The following is a 19285-nucleotide window of genomic DNA, read 5'->3' on the forward strand; positions in this document are numbered from 1 at the left end:
GGTCCCTCTGGGGCCCGTGACCAATCTTTTTCCTGCTAAAGGGACCCTTTTTGTGAATCTCTGCTGCTCAAAATTACGGATAAAGAACAGAGAGAGAAACGGATATAGGAAAGGAAGGCAGGATAATTGGAGAAAAAAGGAAACAGCAAAACTTAAAGAGCATGATCTGGCTCCCACTCATTGCTTGACTGTAGTGGACAGATCTCAAAACTTATACTTTGGACACCTTGATAAGGGACATTAAAGTTCTTTTATTACAGGAAACCGTATCCTTTTTGTGCTAAGGGCTGTTTATAGGCCCAACAAATTACTCTTCTATATAATGTCCTGCCAACAATCTTTTATTTGTTTTTTTTTTTTTTTCCTTGTTTTTGTTTTCTGTATGAATCGTTGAAATGTTGTTGTTCTTTCTTAATGCTCATTGCATATGTTTAATTTGGTATACATTTTAAGTGCTCTATAGACCTTTTAGTGGTCTATCTTATTACACAAAGTGGTTAATTGGGGGGACACGTCCCAGTGCTAACTAAAAGGGACAGTTAAACTTGCTTCTCTCCACCCCCCCCCCCTCCCTCCCTTTTCCCTCGCTGCTCTCTCTAATTACCTACGTCCCCTACCCCCCCCCTTTCCCATCCTTCCTGCCCTTCCTTCCATTCCCCCCAATCCCCTACCCTTCTCTCCCTTATCCACCCTCTACCTTCCCTTGGGTATAGATCAGATACCTACTAAACCAGGATCACCAGAGTAACCTTAAACGTTCTAAGTATCTTGAAAATGCTGATTAGAGGATTGATAAAAGTTTATACTTGTTTCTTATATAATAAGTGAAATGTTATTTAAGTGTTCATGTTTATCCGGATTTATATTCTGATGGACCCTCCAGATCCATACATGGTATTCCCTGCCTCAACCAGGGACAAAACTAGAGGACAGGCTCCACTTTTGTTCATAAAAGACAATTGAATCAGTGGATCTCTGCTCTACTCTTTCTCCCTCTTCCAATACCTACATTACCTCTCCTTCTCCATTCTTGTCTTCCTCCCCCAACATCCTCACCTCCAACTCTACCATTCTCTGCTCCATTTCCTTTCCAGTCATACCTCTTTTCCCCTCCCGCCCTACCCCCTTTTATTAGAATAAGTTACATGCCTTATAGAATAAATACTACATAACACTTACATCTTTACAAGCCGGACAAGGAGATACTTCCCCCAGGTGTCTCTACCTTTCTTCTCTTCTCCTCGTACTTTAGAAAGGAGTTCTTCCCTTTTTACTCTTTTTTCATTCTTGAACCCTCTTCTTCCCTGACTGCTTGGAGGGCTCTCCCTTACTTAACTCTTTCTTTAGCTTTTTTCTTGCCTCATCCAAGCCCCCCTCCCTTCCCTTTTTTTTTTTTTTTTTTTTTTTTTTTTTTGAGCCATGGCGGGTAAAATGAGTAGATTTCAGGAGCATAATCTGCAAATCTCCACTATAAATGTCAAAGGTCTCAATAGCCCTGGCAAAAGATCAATAGCTAGTAGAGAATTCTCCAGATTAAGGAGTCAGATTCTCATGATCCAGGAAACACACTTCCAGAAGGGTAAAGAACCTAGGTGGCTCACCCCTCAATTTCCCATAGCCAGTTTTGCCTCAGGACCAAAAAAAAAGGGAGGAGTAGGTGTCCTAATTCATAGATCTCTCCCCTTTCAGGTCACACAAATTGACAAAGACCCCGAGGGTCGGTATATCCTTATGACGGGACAACTGTTTGGTCAACATCTTTCGCTGTTGAACATTTACGCCCCAAACCAGGCACACACCGCATTCTTTAGAAAAATTTCAAACTTAATCCTGGACCGGGTCAAAGGGACCCTGTTTCTAGCAGGGGACTTCAACTTGGCCTTTGAGCCTGGGCTTGACTCCTCTAGAGGAGTCTCGTCCATCCCTAGATCCAAACTAAAAACAATAAAGAACATATTTCACAACCTCCACTTGCATGATACTTGGAGGACGTTACACCCACAGACTAAAGACTACACTTACTATTCTCCCCCACATAACTGCTACTCTAGGATCGACCATATATTTACTGACGCAGATGGTTTATCACTGACTAACCATTGTGAGATTGGCCAGATTACCTGGACCGATCACGCCCCAGTAACATGCTCGGTTCAATGGCCGGATCTTCCTATTACAACTAAAATTTGGAGGTTGGACGAGTCCCTTTTAGATGACCCCATTGCGCTTGCAGAGTTGAACAGAGACGTCACAGAGTACTTTTTGTTAAATGGTAACTCGACGGCCTCAATACAGTGCGAATGGGAAGCCCATAAATCCGTTATGCGCGGTATACTTATCAAACGAAGAGCGAGAATCCTTAAGCAAGCTAGAGAGAAACATACATATCTCCTGAATAGAATAGGCACCCTGGAAAGGGCTCATAAACACAATACATCAAATGACACAATTAGAGATGATCTTGTTAAAACTAGAGCCGACCTCAAAGCACATTTAATAAAGATACATCAACGTAACGCTCTCCATCTGAGGCAATATTACTATGAGGGTGGGGACAAGCCAGGCAAGGTGCTGGCCAGATGTTTGCGGAGAAAGCAACTGTCCACTTACATCCATCACCTTCAATCTTCGGAGGGTCATCTAATAAAAAGCAATAAAAATATAGCATCCACTTTTAGACAATACTATAACACATTGTACAATATCCAGCAGCTGGGGGAACGGGTACAGGGAGTAGATTCTCCTCCAGAACATGTAGACCAATTTGACAGTTACTTTCAGGGATTAGATCTGCACACCTTAAATGAGGAAGAGAAATCACACTTAGAATCACTTATCACACTTGAGGAAGTAAAACAAGCTATCAAAGATTCCCCATCCGGGAAGAGTCCGGGGCCAGACGGTTACACTATGGGATACTACAAGAAACTATCAGACGTTTTGGCCCCTCATCTCCTAAAACTATTTAATAACCTGAGAGAACATCCATCCCTATCTAAGAATCTATTAGAGGCCCATATCACTGTTCTCCCCAAACCGGGAAAATCACCGACTAAGCCCGAGAACTTCCGACCCATCTCTCTCATTAATACGGATATGAAAATCCTAGCGAAAATTCTGTCCACTAGATTAAATAAATACCTTCCTAATCTGATTTCTGGCGACCAGTCTGGATTTATCCCGGGTCGGGAAGCCAGAGATAATGTCATTAAAACTATCCATCTTATTAACTTCGCTAAGGCCTCCGGCACACCCCTAGTCCTCTTCTCATCAGACGCGGAGAAGGCCTTCGACAGGGTTCGTTGGTCTTTTCTGCGTCGAGCTATGATTGAGATGGGAATACCAGAACCCTTTTTAAATATGTCCTTTGCCCTGTACTCCAACCCCAACGCGAGAATAAGAGTTAACAACACCTTGTCAGAACCTTTTCTTATAAACAACGGCACAAGGCAGGGGTGTCCACTGTCGCCCCTGCTCTTTGCCATCTCTATTGAAATCTTAGCCCAGAAGGTTAGAAACAACAGTAACATTAAAGGCCTCAAAATAGGCCAATTGGAACATAAACAAGCGCTATACGCTGATGACATTCTTTTCTCCCTGACTGAGGCAGAGAGCTCCGTGCCTGAACTGTTATCGGAACTGGAAGCGTATGGCAGGGTTTCTAACTTTAAACTTAATATCTCAAAATCAGAAATATTGAACATTAACACGTCCTCCACAATTCTACAGAACATTAAAGACACCTATGGAGTCCCTTGGGCAACAGGTACACTGAAATATTTGGGTGTTCACCTGACCACCAATATTCAAGACCTATTCAAATTTAATTATAGCCCCTTGAAAAATGATATAGCACGGGATTTATCCTCCTGGAGAAACAAACCTCTGTCCTGGCTAGGCAGGATAGGGGTCATAAAAATGAATGTCCTCCCCCGTATCCTATACCTGATGCAGGTGCTACCCATACAGCTCCCAGATAACTATCTCCCCCAACTGCAAAAGATAATAGATCAGTTCATATGGGCTGGCACTAGCCCCAGAGTTCCAAGGAAAACACAATATCTTCCCAGGGATAATGGAGGGTTGGGGATTCCAAACCTTACGGCTTATAAACAAGCAATTGTACTCCGTCATATAGCAGAATGGGCACACAATTCTGACAACAAGATTTGGCTTCAACTAGACAGGGATATTTTCAAGGTAAATAATGTAGCAACACTAGCTTGGACGCCTACACAACAGAGGCTCAAACACATACAACAGTACTCCATCACGATGTATATCTTACTAGAGTGGGACAAAATACTCTCTACTACGACACATATCTCTTCTAGATTTGGCCCGCTCTCCCCGCTGCTCGAGAATGTAGACCTTCCCTATCATAAACTGAAAAATAAATTCTCGACCCCATACCCCCTTAGAGACGGTTCTATCTGTTTCATCTCAGAAGGGGGTAAGCTGAAAACACAGCAGACTCTGGCAGAGACCCATGGGGGAATCTTCTCCTCATGGCTCCATTACAACCAACTAATTCATTATATTTCGCATCACAAACACAGACCAGACTTTGGTAGAGCCCTCACACAATTCGAAAAGCTCTGTATACAACCTAATTATCCTAGCCACTTGATATCCAAATTATACAAACTTACTGTTGCCCCTCCCACTGCCCCCCTACCTTCATATACAATTTCATGGCAACGGGAACTTAATCAAAATATAGACCCCGAGATTTGGTTGAGAGCATTTAAGCTCATCAAACGCTCGTCAGTGTCGGCTAGGATACAAGAAATCCACATCAAATTAGCGGTCCGATGGTACCTGACACCATTGAGATTGAGCAAAATGTTTCCTGGCACAACCAACACCTGCTGGCGAGGGTGTGGAGAGATAGGCTCTCTCCTTCACATCTGGTGGAGCTGCCCACACTTGAAGGGTTTCTGGAGTGGGGTATTCCAGGCCATGTCGGATACATTGGGCGTAACGGTCTCGTTAGTGCCCGAAACATTACTATTCTGCTCCATGCCCCAGCTTTCAGGAAGGGGTAAACAAGCATTGTTCCTGTTGATGTTGACAGCAGCTAAAAAGATTATTCCAAAATATTGGAAATCACAAACGACCCCCTCTGAACAAGAATGGCGCAATCAGGTGGAAGATCTGCTACTACTCGAGAGATATCACTACCTGAAAAGTCATAAATTAGAAACTTATGAACTTATAATTGCTTACTGGAACAAAACCATATAGTGCCTTTGGCTGGTTTTTTTTTTTTTTTTTTTTTTTTCTCCTCCCTCCCTCCCCTCTCTCCCTTTCTTTCTTCTTCTTCTTCTCCCCTTTTTCTTTCCGCCAGGACCTTCTGGCACGTACACCTATCAGTATAAAAAATGTTTTGCATTTGTTTTGAAGGGAAAAAAAATGGAAAATTGGGTTCTATCTTTGAAAAGATGCCCGATAAAGGACCATTCATTCTCTATAACCTTCCTAAATGACTGGAGATTATAAGAGTTTTAAGATTAGCTTTCATTATGTATAGTTAGTTTACCGATCACCCTAATCTAGTACCACTGATTATGTAATTATCACTGTCATTGGAAACTCTGTGTCTTTGTTGTGTATTGATGGATGTTCCATTCTCTTTGTAACGTTTGATGAACCTTAATAAAAAATATCTTAAAAAAAAACAAAAAAAAAAAACTTTAAAGCACAAACCACATCAAGATTGTGTAATAGATGTTCCTTCTTTGAAGAAGGATTAGGACACAGTGAAGGAACAACAATCTCCTGATTGATATTCTTATTAGATACCACCTTAGGAAGAAACCCAGGTTTGGTACGCAAAACTACCTTATCTGCATGGAAGATCAGATAAGGGGAATCACACTGTAAGGCAGATAACTCTGAAACTCTTCGAGCTGAAGAGATAGCTACCAAAAACAGAACTTTCCAAGAATGCAAAGGTTCAAACGGAACCCCTTGAAGAACTTTAAGAACCAAATTTAAACTCCATGGCGGAGCAACAGGTTTAAACACAGGCTTGATTCTAACTAAAGCCTGACAAAACGCCTGAACGTCTGGAACATCAGCCAGACGCTTGTGCAAAAGAATAGACAGAGCAGAAATCTGTCCCTTTAAGGAACTAGCTGACAAACCCTTCTCCAATCCTTCTTGGAGAAAGGATAATATCCTAGGAATCTTGACCTTACTCCATGAGTAACCCTTGGATTCGCACCAATGAAGATATTTACACCATATCTTATGATAGATTTTCCTGGTGACAGGCTTTCGAGCCTGAATTAAGGTATCAATGACCGACTCAGAGAAACCACGCTTTGATAAAATCAAGCGTTCAATCTCCAAGCAGTCAGACGCAGAGAAATTAGATTTGGATGTTTAAAGGGACCTTGAAGTAGAAGGTCCTGCCTCAGCGGCAGAGTCCATGGTGGAAAGGATGACATGTTCACCAGATCTGCATACCAAGTCCTGCGTGGCCACGCAGGTGCTATCAAAATCACCGAAGCTCTCTCCTGCTTGATCTTGGCAATCAGACGAGAGAGCAGAGGAAATGGTGGAAACACATAAGCCAGGCTGAAGGACCAGGGCGCTGCTAGAGCATCTATCAGCGCTGCCTGGGGATCCCTTGACCTGGACCCGTAACAAGGAAGCTTGGCGTTCTGACGAGACGCCATTAGATCTAGATCCATAATTGAATCAGCTGGGCAAATACCTCCGGATGGAGCTCCCACTCCCCCGGATGAAAAGTCTGCCGACTTAGAAAATCCGCCTCCCAGTTCTCTACTCCTGGGATATGGATAGCTGAGAGATGGCAAGAGTGAACCTCTGCCCATAGAATTATCTTTGAAACCTCCAACATTGCCAGGGGGCTCCTTGTTCCCCCCTGATGGTTGATATAGGCTACAGTCGTGATGTTGTCCGACTGAAATCTGATGAACCTGACCGCAGCTAGCTGAGGCCAAGCCTGAAGAGCATTGAATATCGCTCTTAGTTCCAGAATGTTTATCGGAAGGAGGGCTTCCTCCTGAGTCCACGAACCCTGAGCCTTCAAGGAGTTCCAGACTGCGCCCCAGCCCAGAAGGCTGGCATCTGTCGTCACTATAGTCCATTCTGGCCTGGGAAATTCATTCCCCTGGACAGATGGACCCGAGATAGCCACCAGAGAAGAGAATCCCTGGTCTCTTGATCCAGATTTATCCAAGGAGACAAATCTGTGTAGTCCCCATTCCACTGATTGAGCATGCAAAGTTGCAGTGGTCTGAGATGTAGGCGGGCAAACGGAACTATGTCCATTGCCGCTACCATTAGGCCGATTACTTCCATACACTGAGCCACTGACGGCCGAGAAGTGGAATGAAGAGCACGACAGGAAGTTAGAAGTTTTGACAACCTGACCTCTGTCAGAAAAATCTTCATTTCTACTGAATCTATCAGAGTTCCTAGGAAGGAAACTCTTGTGAGAGGGGAGAGAGAACTCTTTTCTTCGTTCACCTTCCACCCGTGAGACCTCAGGAATGCCAGAGCAATGTCCATATGGGACTTGGCGATTTGAAAAGTCGACGCCTGTATCAGAATGTCATCTAGGTAAGGAGCCACCGCTATGCCTCGTGGCCTTAGAACCGCCAGTAGGGACCCTAGAACCTTCGTAAAGATTCTTGGTGCCGTAGCTAGCCCGAAGGGAAGAGCCACAAACTGGTAATGCCTGTCTAGGAAGGCGAACCTGAGGAAATGATGATGATCTCTGTGTATCGGAATGGGGAGATAAGCATCCTTTAAGTCCACGGTAGTCATATATTGACCCTCCTGGATCATAGGTAGGATGGTTCGAATAGTCTCCATCTTGAAGGATGGAACCCTGAGAAATTTGTTTAAGATCTTGAGATCCAAGATTGGTCTGAAAGTTCCCTCTTTCTTGGGAACTATAAACAGATTTGAATAGAAACCCTGGCCCTGTTCCTCCCTTGGAACTGGGTGGATCACTCCCATAACCAGTAGGTCTTGAACGCAACGTAAGAATGCCTCTCTCTTTATCTGGTTTGCAGATAATTGTGAGAGATGAAATCTCCCCTTTGGAGATGAAGCTTTGAAGTCCAGAAGATATCCCTGGGAAACAATCTCCAGAGCCCAGGGATCCTGGACGTCTCTTGCCCAAGCCTGGGCGAAGAGAGAAAGTCTGCCCCCAACTCGATCCGGTCCCGAATTGGGGGCTACTCCTTCATGCTGTCTTAAGAGGCAGCAGCAGGTTTTTTGGCCTGCTTCCCCTTGTTCCAAGCCTGGTTAGGTCTCCAGACTGGTTTGGACTGGGCAAAATTTCCCTCTTGTTTTGCATTAGAGGAAGTTGAAGCTGTGCCACTCTTGAAGTTTCGAAAGGAATGAACATTAGTCTGTTTGTTCCTTAATTTGTTGGACCTATCCTGAGGAAGGGCATGGCCTTTTCCTCCAGTAATATCAGAAATGATCTCCTTCAGTCCAAGAAGCTTAGACTTTGAAGTGACGTCAGCTTACCAGGATTTAAGCCATAGCGCCCTACGCGCCTGAATGGCAAAACCTGAATTCTTAGCCGTTAGCTTGGTTAAATGAAAAACGGCGTCAGAAATAAAGGAATTAGCTAACTTAAGAGCTTTAATCCTGTCTAAAATATCATCTAACGGGGTCTCCACCTGTAGAGCCTCCTCAAGAGACTCGAACCAGAAAGCCGCTGCAGCAGTGACTGGGGCAATGCATGCAAGAGGCTGGAGAATAAAACCTTGCTGTATAAAGATTTTCTTAAGGATCCATTGGATCTAGGAAAGCACAACTGTCCTCGACAGGGATAGTTGTACGCTTAGCTAGGGTAGAGACTGCTCCCTCCACCTTAGGGACGTCTGCCACGAGTCCCGTGCTGCGGCATCTATGGGAAACATCTTTTTAAAAGCAGGAGGGGGAGAGAACGGCACACCTGGTCTATCCCATTCCTTAGTAATAATTTCAGAAAACCTCTTAGGGACTGGAAAAACGTCAGTGTAAACAGGCACTGCAAAGTATTTGTCCATTTTACACAATTTCTCTGGGACTACAATGGGGTCACAGTCATCCAGAGTCGCTAAAACCTCCCTGAGCAACAAGCAGAGGTGTTCAAGCTTAAATTTAAACGCTGTCATTTCAGAGTCAGACTGAAGTAACGCCTTCCCTGAATCAGAAATGTCACCCACAGATAGAAGCTCTCCTGCTTCGGCTTCTGCATATTGTGAGGGTATATCGGACATAGCTACTAAAGCGTCAGAAAGCTCTGTATTTGTTCTAGCCCCAGAGCTGTCTCGCTTTCCTTGTAACCCTGGCAGTTTGGACAATACCTCTGTGAGGGTATTAGTCATAACCGCCGCCATGTCTTGTAAGGTAAACGCATTGGACGCGCCAGATGTACTTGGCGTCACTTGAGCGGGAGATATAGGTTCTGACACATGGGGAGAGCTAGGTGGTTTAACCTCCCTTTTGTCAGTCTGAGAAACCTCTGGTGATAAATCTTTAAATGCCATAATATGGTCTTTATAACTTATAGAAATATCAGTACATTTGGTACACATTCTAAGAGGGGGTTCCACAATGGCTTCTAAACATAATGAACAAGGAGTTTCCTCTATGTCAGACATGTTTAACAGACTAGTAATGAGACCAGCAAGCTTGGAAAACACTTTAATAAATGTGAAACAGCAATTAAACAAAAACGGTACTGTGCCTTTAAGAGGAAAAAACTACCACATAAACTGCAAAACAGTGTTAAAAAGTAGTAAACTCTACGAAATTTTTACAGTGTGTATAAGGGACTAAAGCAGCGTTGCACCCACTTGTAAATGGAAGATTAACCCCTTAGGCCCCAAACCGGATTTGAAAAACGTTAAAACCATTAAAAAACAGTCAAACACACTGCCACAGCTCTGCTGTGGCTCCTACCTGCCCTTAAACACGTTTTTTTGCAGAAATAAGCCCTCTATAGTGGTTCTTAGATGCCAGAGGACTCCTTAGGGAAGCTGGATGTCTCAGTCTGAATATCAACTGCGCATCTAGAGCTCTAAAATAGGCCCCTCCCACCATGCACTCGATGTCAGAGGGCCTTAAAAAAGTACTCCTAGGAGTAATCTGACTAGCCATGTGGAAACTAGGCCCCAAATAAAGATTTATCACCCTCAGAGAAAAAACGTTTTTTCTATAAACCATGCAAACGTTTTGACACTAAGTAATATGAGTATTAACATGAATATTACCCTTTTTTGTAAGCATGATCCCAGTCGGTTAAATCACTGCATCAGGCTTACCTCAAAAATACAAGGCTCTGACCGCATTTTCTAGACCTTATCATCTCTCTAGAAATAAATATACTGAACATACCTCAAAGCAGGTAATCTGCAGACCGTTCCCCCAACTGAAGTTTTCTTTCCATACTCTTCAGTTATGTGTGAGAACAGCAATGGACCTTAGTTACAAACCGCTAAGATCATCAACCTCCAGGCAGATTCTTCTTCTAATTTCTGCCTGAGAGTAAAACAGTACAATGCCGGTACCGTTTAAAAATAAGAAACTCTTGATTGAAGGTAAAAACTACACTAAGTCACCACATATCTCTTGTACTTCCTATCTTGTCGAGAGTTGCAAGAGAATGACTGGGGGTGGCAGTTAGGGGAGGAGCTATATAGACAGCTCTGCTGTGGGTGTCCTCTTGCAACTTCCTTTTGGGAAGGAGAATATCCCACATGTAATGGATGAACCCGTGGACTGGATACACCTTTACAAGATAAATAGCACTGTCTTGCCTCTATCAATTGCTGGACTAAATCAATGTATTCATTGGTTTGCACCATTTAGCTCCCCAAAAAGGCCAGGAAAGGAGCTATATCGTTTGGCTAATCAGCTCCTTTTTTTTAACGATGTACAATGGTTCTAACCCTTCGTGTGTCCACCGTCCCCTGTCCAATCCTGCAATAGTATTATTAATGACTGATGTTAGCGACAGCCGGTCAGGCACTAACAGTTGGATTTTATCCAGTCAATCCTTAAAGGGATAGGAAAGTCAAAATTAAACTTGTTGCTGCTAATTGGTGCCTGCACACATTTGTCTCTTGTGATTGTCTAAATAGATATTTTCAGCTTCCTGTCAGTAATGCAATGCTGTCCCTTCAGCAATAGATAACAAGAGAATGAAGAAAATGTTATAATAGAATTAAATTGGAAAGTTGTTTAAAATTGTATGTTCTATCTGAATCATAAAAGACATTTTTGGGGTTTACTATCCCTTTAACCTAGCATAGGGAGGTGGGAGACTAGGGAAAGCTCAAACACGAATTTAATCAGTGAGTTATATATGCTGTTAGCAATGAAAAACAGGTTCTTTTAATTGTTTGAATTCTATAATGTCAGATTTTTGTTAAAATTTGTTGAATATTTTTGCTGTTCCCATTGAAAATAACAGAAACAAATCCAAAATAATATTTGACCAAAATGAATGCCCACATGAAGGATATTTGGCCAAACCAAATGTTGGGAAAAATCTGAAATATATCTTTTGGCTAAAACAAACTTTTCACCTGCAAACATCTCTAGTTTTTATTAATTTTAGGTCTATGTCTTATTCATATATTCATTTATGTTTCTTCTTCCAAGTAACAAAAGTGTTAAAACAATATCTAGCCCATTGAGGGGAAAACATTTTTTACAGAGCTGTGTCCCTTTAATAAACTTTATTCTTGTGTACGGATTACCTTTCTTATTGTACATACTTTGTAACTTGTGTCCACTGACTCAACAGACCAACCACACTTTAACCCTAAGTGCTACTACATTCGCTAAACCCTCCCTTCATGTTAATCCTAACCACTATTCATCCAACTCCCACAACAAACAAACTTATATGCAGCCTCCCACACAAAAAATACCCAAACCGCACTGTCCTTAACATTATCCTCCAAAAAAACAATCCTAACCACAACCGCCGCCACAGTGGCCAGTCACATAAGATCCAGCCCTATATTTGTAAATAAATAAATAAATTCAAGCTGCAAAAAATTATTCTATTGAAATTTGCAAAGCATCTCATCACATTTCAAATTTGACGTCTCATGTCCCTTTACACACAATTGCATCAACACAATGACTTCTTTTTGAGGTCTAAATCATTTGACAATCATGTTTGGGCAGAAAGAATTTCCTAGCGGTGTTAATATATATATATCTGGGGCCCCATTACATATGCGGTGTCACCCGCAAAAGCAGGCGACTCCAGTTTTTGCGCGGTTTTGGTATCCTATATACAGCGCCGCATATAAATGCGGCACGTATATTTCACCCGTCGCCCGCAATTTTTACTACCATAGGCTAACATGGGACCGCGTTGCAAATTGGTATCCAATATCTAGTGTAAGGACTTACGTGGCGAAAATGTAGAAATCTTACTCCATTTTTACCTCGCCATAAAAGGCAGCAGTAGCAGGCCTTGCGCTGAGTATGGGAGCACCGTAACTCCCGAAAATGCCTGCAAAAATAAACTAACACCTAACGCATGCGCAATGTCTTCCTGTCAACCACAATCCCCCACCGCAATAACTAATAAAGTGTATTAACCCCTATATCCGCCATTAAACCCACACCGCAAGTAATAACTAAATTATTAACCCCTATATCCGCCAACCCCAACATCGCAAACTACCTATTAAAACTATTAACCCCTAATCCGCCATTAACCCACAACGCAATAAACCCATTAAAACTATTAGCCCATAAACCGCCAAAGCCCACAACGCAATAAACCCATTAAAACTATTAAACCCTAAACCGCCAAAGCCCACAACGCAATAAACCTAACCCCTAACCTAACCCCCCTAACCTAACACCCCCTAAATGAACCCAAATTACCTATTGGCTGATTTGAATAGCCAATAGAATTTCAGTAGTTCTCATCCTATTGGCTGATTTGAGCAGCCAATAGGATTTGAGTAGCTTTCATCCTATTGGCTGATTTGAATTTGAAGAATCAAATCAGCCAATAGGAATTCAAGGGACACCATTTTTAATCGCGTCCCTTGAATTCTCTATCTAATGTGCGGTGAAGATCGTACAAAGAGGATCCTCCACGCTCCATGGCTCCGTGGTCGCCGGTCTTCAGTTCCAGAGTCGACGGTCTTCAGCTCCGCGGCATTCAGTCTTCAGCTCCGCTCCGCGAAGGATGTTCCAGGAAGAAGAAAGAAGAGGTTGCTGCTTGGAAGAAGACTTCATCGTCTGGAACAGGACCTTCTCCGCCGGACTTCAGGAATGGTGAGTAGCAACCTGGGGCTTAGACTTAGGGTTTTTTAAGTTTTTTTTTTATGTTTTAGTTTATTTAGATAGGGTGGGCAGTAAAAGAGCAGAATGCCTTTTTAAGGGCAATGCCCAACAAATGCCTTTTCAAGGGCAATGGGTAGTTTAGGGTTTTTAGTGTTATTTTATTTGGGGGGTTTGGTGGGTGGGGGGTTTTGCTGTTGGGGGGGTTGTGTATATTCTTGTAAAAGAGCTGATTATCTTGGGGCAATGCCCTGCAAAAAGCCCTTTTAAGGGCTACTGGTAGTTTATTAGAGTAGGGGGTGTTTTTATTTGGGGGGGGGGGCTTTTTTATTTTCATAGAGATTAGGTATCATTTTTTTAAATTTGGTCATTTTCTTTTTTATTTTCTGTAATCTTAGATTTTTTTATTTTCTGTAATTGTAGCTTAAAGGGACAGTCTACTCCAGAATTTTGATTAGACTGTCCCTTTAATTTATACTTAGTTTATTTGTATTTTTAAAGTAGTGTTAGGTTTTTTTTAATTTAATAGTAACTTTAGTATTTTGAATTTGGGTTCATTTAGGGGGTGTTAGGTTAGGGGAGTTAGGTTAGGGGTTAGGTTTATTGAGCTGTGGGCTTTGGCCGTTTAGGGGTTAATAGTTTTAATGGGTTTATTGCGTTGTGGGCTTTGGCGAATTAGGGGTTAATACTTTAATAGGTTTATTGCGTTGTGGGCTTTGGCGGTTTAGGGGTTAATAGTTTTAATGGGTTTTATTGCATTGTGGGTTAATTGCGGATTAGGGGTTAATAGTTTTAATAGGTAGTTTGCGATGTTGTAGTTGGCGGATATAGGGGTTAATAATTTAGTTATTACTTGCGGTGTGGGTTTGATAGCGGATTTAGGAGTTAATAATTTACGGCTAGATTTAGAGTTTTGCGTTAGCCGTCAAAACCAGCGTTAGGGGCTCCTAACGCTGGTTTTGGGCTACCGCTGGTATTTAGAGTCGTGTAGGTAAGGGTCTAACGCTCACTTTCCAGCCGCGACTTTTCCATACCGCAGATCCCCCTACGCCATTTGCGTATCCTATCTTTTCAATGGGATCTTTCTAATGCCGGTATTTAGAATCTTGGCTGGAGTGAGAGTTAGAACTCTAACGACAAAACTCCAGCCGCAGAAAAAAGCCAGGAGTTAAGAGCTTTTTGGGCCAACGCCGGTTCATAAAGCTCTTAACTACTGTGCTCTAAAGTACACTAACACCCATAAACTACCTATGCACCCCTAAACCGAGGTCCCCCCACATCGCCGCCACTCTAATAAAAAATTTTAACCCCTAATCTGCCGACCGCACACCACCGCAACCCACGTTATCCCTATGTACCCCTAATCTGCTGCCCCTAACACCGCCGACCCCTATATTATATTTATTAACCCCTAATCTGCCGCCCCCAACGTCGCCGCCACCTACCTACAATTATTAACCCCTAATCTACCGACCGGACCTCACCGCTACTATAATAAAGTTATTAACCCCTAATCCGCCTTACTCCCGCCTCAATAACCCTATAATAAATATTATTAACCCCTAATCTGCCCTCCCTAACATCGCCGACACCTAACTTCAAGTATTAACCCCTAATCTGCCGACCGGACCTCACGGCTACTCTAATAAATTTATTAACCCCTAAAACTAAGTCTAACCCTAACACTAACACCCCCCTAAGTTAAATATAATTTTTATCTAACGAAATAAATTAACTCTTATTAAATAAATTATTCCTATTTAAAGCTAAATACTTACCTGTAAAATAAACCCTAATATAGCTACAATATAACTAATAATTACATTGTAGCTATTTTAGGATTAATATTTATTTTACAGGCAACTTTGTATTTATTTTAACCAGGTACAATAGCTATTAAATAGTTAATAACTATTTAATAGCTACCTAGTTAAAATAATTACAAAATTTCCTGTAAAATAAATCCTAACCTAAGTTACAATTAAACCTAACACTACACTATCAATAAATTAATTACATAAAATACCTACAAATAAATACAAATAAATACACTAACTAAAGTACAAAAAATAAAAAAAGAACGAAGTTACAAAAAATAAAAAAATAATTTACAAACATTATAAAAAGATTACAACAATTTTAAGCTAATTACACCTACTCTAAGCCCCCTAATAAAATAACAAAGCCCCCCAAAATAAAAAAATGCCCTACCCTATTCTAAAATAAAAATAGAAAAGCTCTTTTACCTTACCAGCCCTTAAAAGGGCCTTTTGCGGGGCATGCCCCAAAGAATTCTGCTCTTTTGCCTGTAAAAAAAAAAACATACAATACCCTCCCCAACATTACAACCCACCACCCACATACCCCTAATCTAACCCAAACCCCCCTTAAATAAACCTAACACTCATCCGGCTGAAGTCTTGATCCAAGCGCGGGCTGAAGATATCCATCATCCGGCTGAAGTCTTGATCCAAGCGCGGGCTGAAGAGATCCATCATCCGGCTGAAGTCTTCTATCAAGCGGTATCTTCAGTCTTCTTTCTTCCGGATCCATCTTCATCCCGCCGACGCGGAACATCCATCCTGGCCGACGACTGAACGACGAATGACGGTTCCTTTAAGGGACGTCATCCAAGATGGCGTCCCTCGAATTCCGATTGGCTGATAGGATTCTATCAGCCAATCGGAATTAAGGTAGGGAAATTCTGATTGGCTGATGGAATCAGCCAATCAGATTCAAGCTCAATCTGATTGGCTGATTGGATGTAGGTATTTTATTTAATTAATTTATTGATAGTGTAGTGTTAGGTTTAATTGTAAATTAGGTTAGGATTTATTTTACAGGTAATTTTGTAATTATTTTAACTAGGTAGCTATTAAATAGTTATTAACTATTTAATAGCTATTGTACCTGGTTAAAATAAATAAAAAGTTGCCTGTAAAATAAATATTAATCCTAAAATAGCTACAATATAATTATTCTTTATATTGTAGCTATATTAGGGTTTATTTTACAGGTAAGTATTTAGCTTTAAATAGGATTAATTTATTTAATAAGATTTATTTTATTTCGTTAGAATAAAATTATATTTAATTTAGGGGGGTGTTAGTGTTAGGGTTAGACTTAGCTTTAGGGGTTAATACATTTATTAGATTAGCGGTGTGGTCCGATCGGCAGATTAGGGGTTAATAATTGTAGGTAGGTAGCAGCGACGTTGGGGGGGGCAGATTAGGGGGTAATAAATATAATATAGGGGTCAGCGGGGGTTAGGGGCAGCAGATTAGGGGTACATAGGGATAACGTAGGTTGTGGCGGTGTACGGAGCGGCAGATTAGGGGTTAATAATAAAATGCAGGGGGCGGCAGATTAGGGGTTAATAAGTGTAAGGTTAGGGGTGTTTAGACTCGGGGAACATGTTAGGGTGTTAGGTGCAGACTTAGGAAGTGTTTCCCCATAGGAAACAATGGGGCTGCGTTAGGAGCTTAACGCTGCTTTTTTGCAGGTGTTAGGTTTTTTTTCAGCTCAAACTGCCCCATTGTTTCCTATGGGGATATCGTGCACGAGCACGTTTTTGAAGCTGGCCGCGTCCGTAAGCACCGCTGGTATTGAGAGTTGCAGTGGCGGTAAATTATGCTCTACGCTCCCTTTTTGGAGCCTAACGCAGCCATTCTGTGAACTCTAAATACCAGCGGTATTTAAAAGGTGCGGGGGAAAAAAAGCATGCGTAGCTAACGCACCCCTTCTAACGCAAAACTCTAAATCTAGGTGTTAGTTATTACTTGTGGTGTGGGTTTGATGGCGGATTTAGGGGTTAATAATTTAGTTATTACTTGCGGTGTGGGTTTGATGGCGGATATAGGGGTTAATAGTTTAATTAGGTTTATTGCGTTGTGGGGGGTTGTCGGTCTAGGGGTTAACACATTTATTATTGGTAGTGAGAGGGGGGATTGCGGATATAGGGGTTTTTACGTGTCAGGCTTATTTTTGGGAGGCGTTTAGACTTTTACGGGAGATTTGTTATTTTCTTTACTTTTCTTAGGCGCCGGCAGTTTCTAAAGTGCCGCAAGTCACTGGCAACTCCGGATATTTGTATTTACTCTCATTTCTGGACATCGCTAGTTTATCAGACTTACGGCACTTTATGAGCTGCCGGCGGGATATATGTAATACCCCGATGTGTGAGGTGAAATTACGGGCTGCGCGGGTTGCAGCGCTTGCGCTGAAGCCTGTGTCGTATATGTAATCGCGCCCCTGAAGTTAACTTAATAGTCATCACTGTACAACATTAGTGGTAATTAATGAGCATTGTGCGAAGCTAGGTTGTAATCATTGAGTACGAACCCATGTTTGAACAATTGTCATTGATTACCTTGGTGTGACTGTTCAGCATTGTGTGGGTGTGAATAATAAGCAATTTATAAATTCTGATGTTGATATTTTTAAAGGGAGACTAATAATAAGACATTTCTGTTGTGTAACATTTTGTTTGCTGAGGGCCACCATCAGCATTTGTGGGGCTCTGGGTAAGATACATTTGTGGGCCCTTCAGTCCAGCCACCTTATTCCCCTCCCCCTGTATGCCCTGCCCTCTGTATGGCCCAACCCTATCCCGACATTCAGTGTGTCCTATATAAAGAATTACACTATATATTACACCGTTTGATACCATAAACACTTCATTATAAACTAAATACTGAATGTACATTGCATTTTCTTATACCCTCATCCATGACAGTGTGTAGTGCTCCAAAGTGCGGGAGTCGGGTGGGTGCCCCTCTTGCCCTGTCCAAGCCTGGTTTGCTACAATTATATTTATATAACCAAACTCCACCTACCAAATGAATTATTTGGAGAATCCAATCTGGGCTTAAAGGGATAGTCTATACCAAAAATGTTATTGTTTAAAAAGATAGATAATCCCTTTATTACAATTCCCAGTTTTGCATAACCAACACAGTTATATTAATATACTTCTGTGATTACCATGTATTTAAGCCTCTGCAGACTGCCCCCTTATCTCAGTTCTTTTGACAGACTTGCATTTTAGCAAATCAGTGCTGAGTCATTAGTAACTCCTTGGAGTGAGCACAATGTTATCTATATGACACACAGGAACTAGCACTGTCTAAATGTGAAAAAAACTGTCAAAATGCTTAGAGATAAAAGGCAACCTTTAATGGCTTAGAAATTAGTATATGAGCCTACCTAGGTTTAGCTTTCAACAAAAAATACCAAGTGAACAAGGAAAATTTGATGATAAAAGTAAATAGGAAAGTTGTGTAAAATAGCATGCCCTATCTGAATCATGAAGGTTTAACTTTGGCTAGACTGTCCTTTTAAGTCTGCAAATAACAAGGCTAGCCATGGTCATTATGTTAGTGTAAAGTGGATTGTTTTGCAATCTAAGCCAATAAGGGACAGATATGCAGCAGTGTTAGCCTTGAGAAGTCGGCATTGTGCATTTCTGGTTGTGAGAATTTGAAAATCCACAATTTTCAGAGCTAAATTACATGAAAAGGGGGCACAAAAATAATGAAAGTATATTGTGAAGTTGTTTTATTATTCATAACTAAACATTTTATAAATAAATCTTACTGTTTTTAATTTGTAGCTAGGTGTAAGCGCTCAGCACCATATGGAGTTAGGTGGGAACATTTAAGCATTATTATTATTAGCATTTATTTGTATAGAGCCGCAAAATTCCGTAGCGCTTGGTACAGAGATAGGGGTTTTTAATGACAAGGATTTGTGATAAGATTCAAAAACATAACAGACTAAACAAATCCAGTACTAGAGGAAGAGGAACCTGCTCCGGAGAGCTGACTGCATTCTAGGCACCTACATGTGAAAAGATTTAATAGGGACAATTAGTAATAGTACAGGCTACCATATTCCTTAGTATCCTGTGCCCCTTAGCTGCCATGTTATTATTTAACATGTTAAGGGCCATCTAGAGGTATATACAGTATATATGTTGTATATACTA

General features: G+C 41.5%; 1 protein-coding gene across 1 annotated transcript in view; it reads right to left on the reverse strand.

Annotated features, from left to right (window-relative positions):
- The window catches only part of LOC128636587 (uncharacterized), a 60067-nt gene that overhangs the window by 23345 nt on the left and 17437 nt on the right, over positions 1 to 19285 (reverse strand). The window lies entirely within an intron of this gene.

Source organism: Bombina bombina, chromosome 7 (assembly GCF_027579735.1).
Source record: "Bombina bombina isolate aBomBom1 chromosome 7, aBomBom1.pri, whole genome shotgun sequence".
Classification (NCBI taxonomy): Eukaryota; Metazoa; Chordata; class Amphibia; order Anura; family Bombinatoridae; genus Bombina; species Bombina bombina.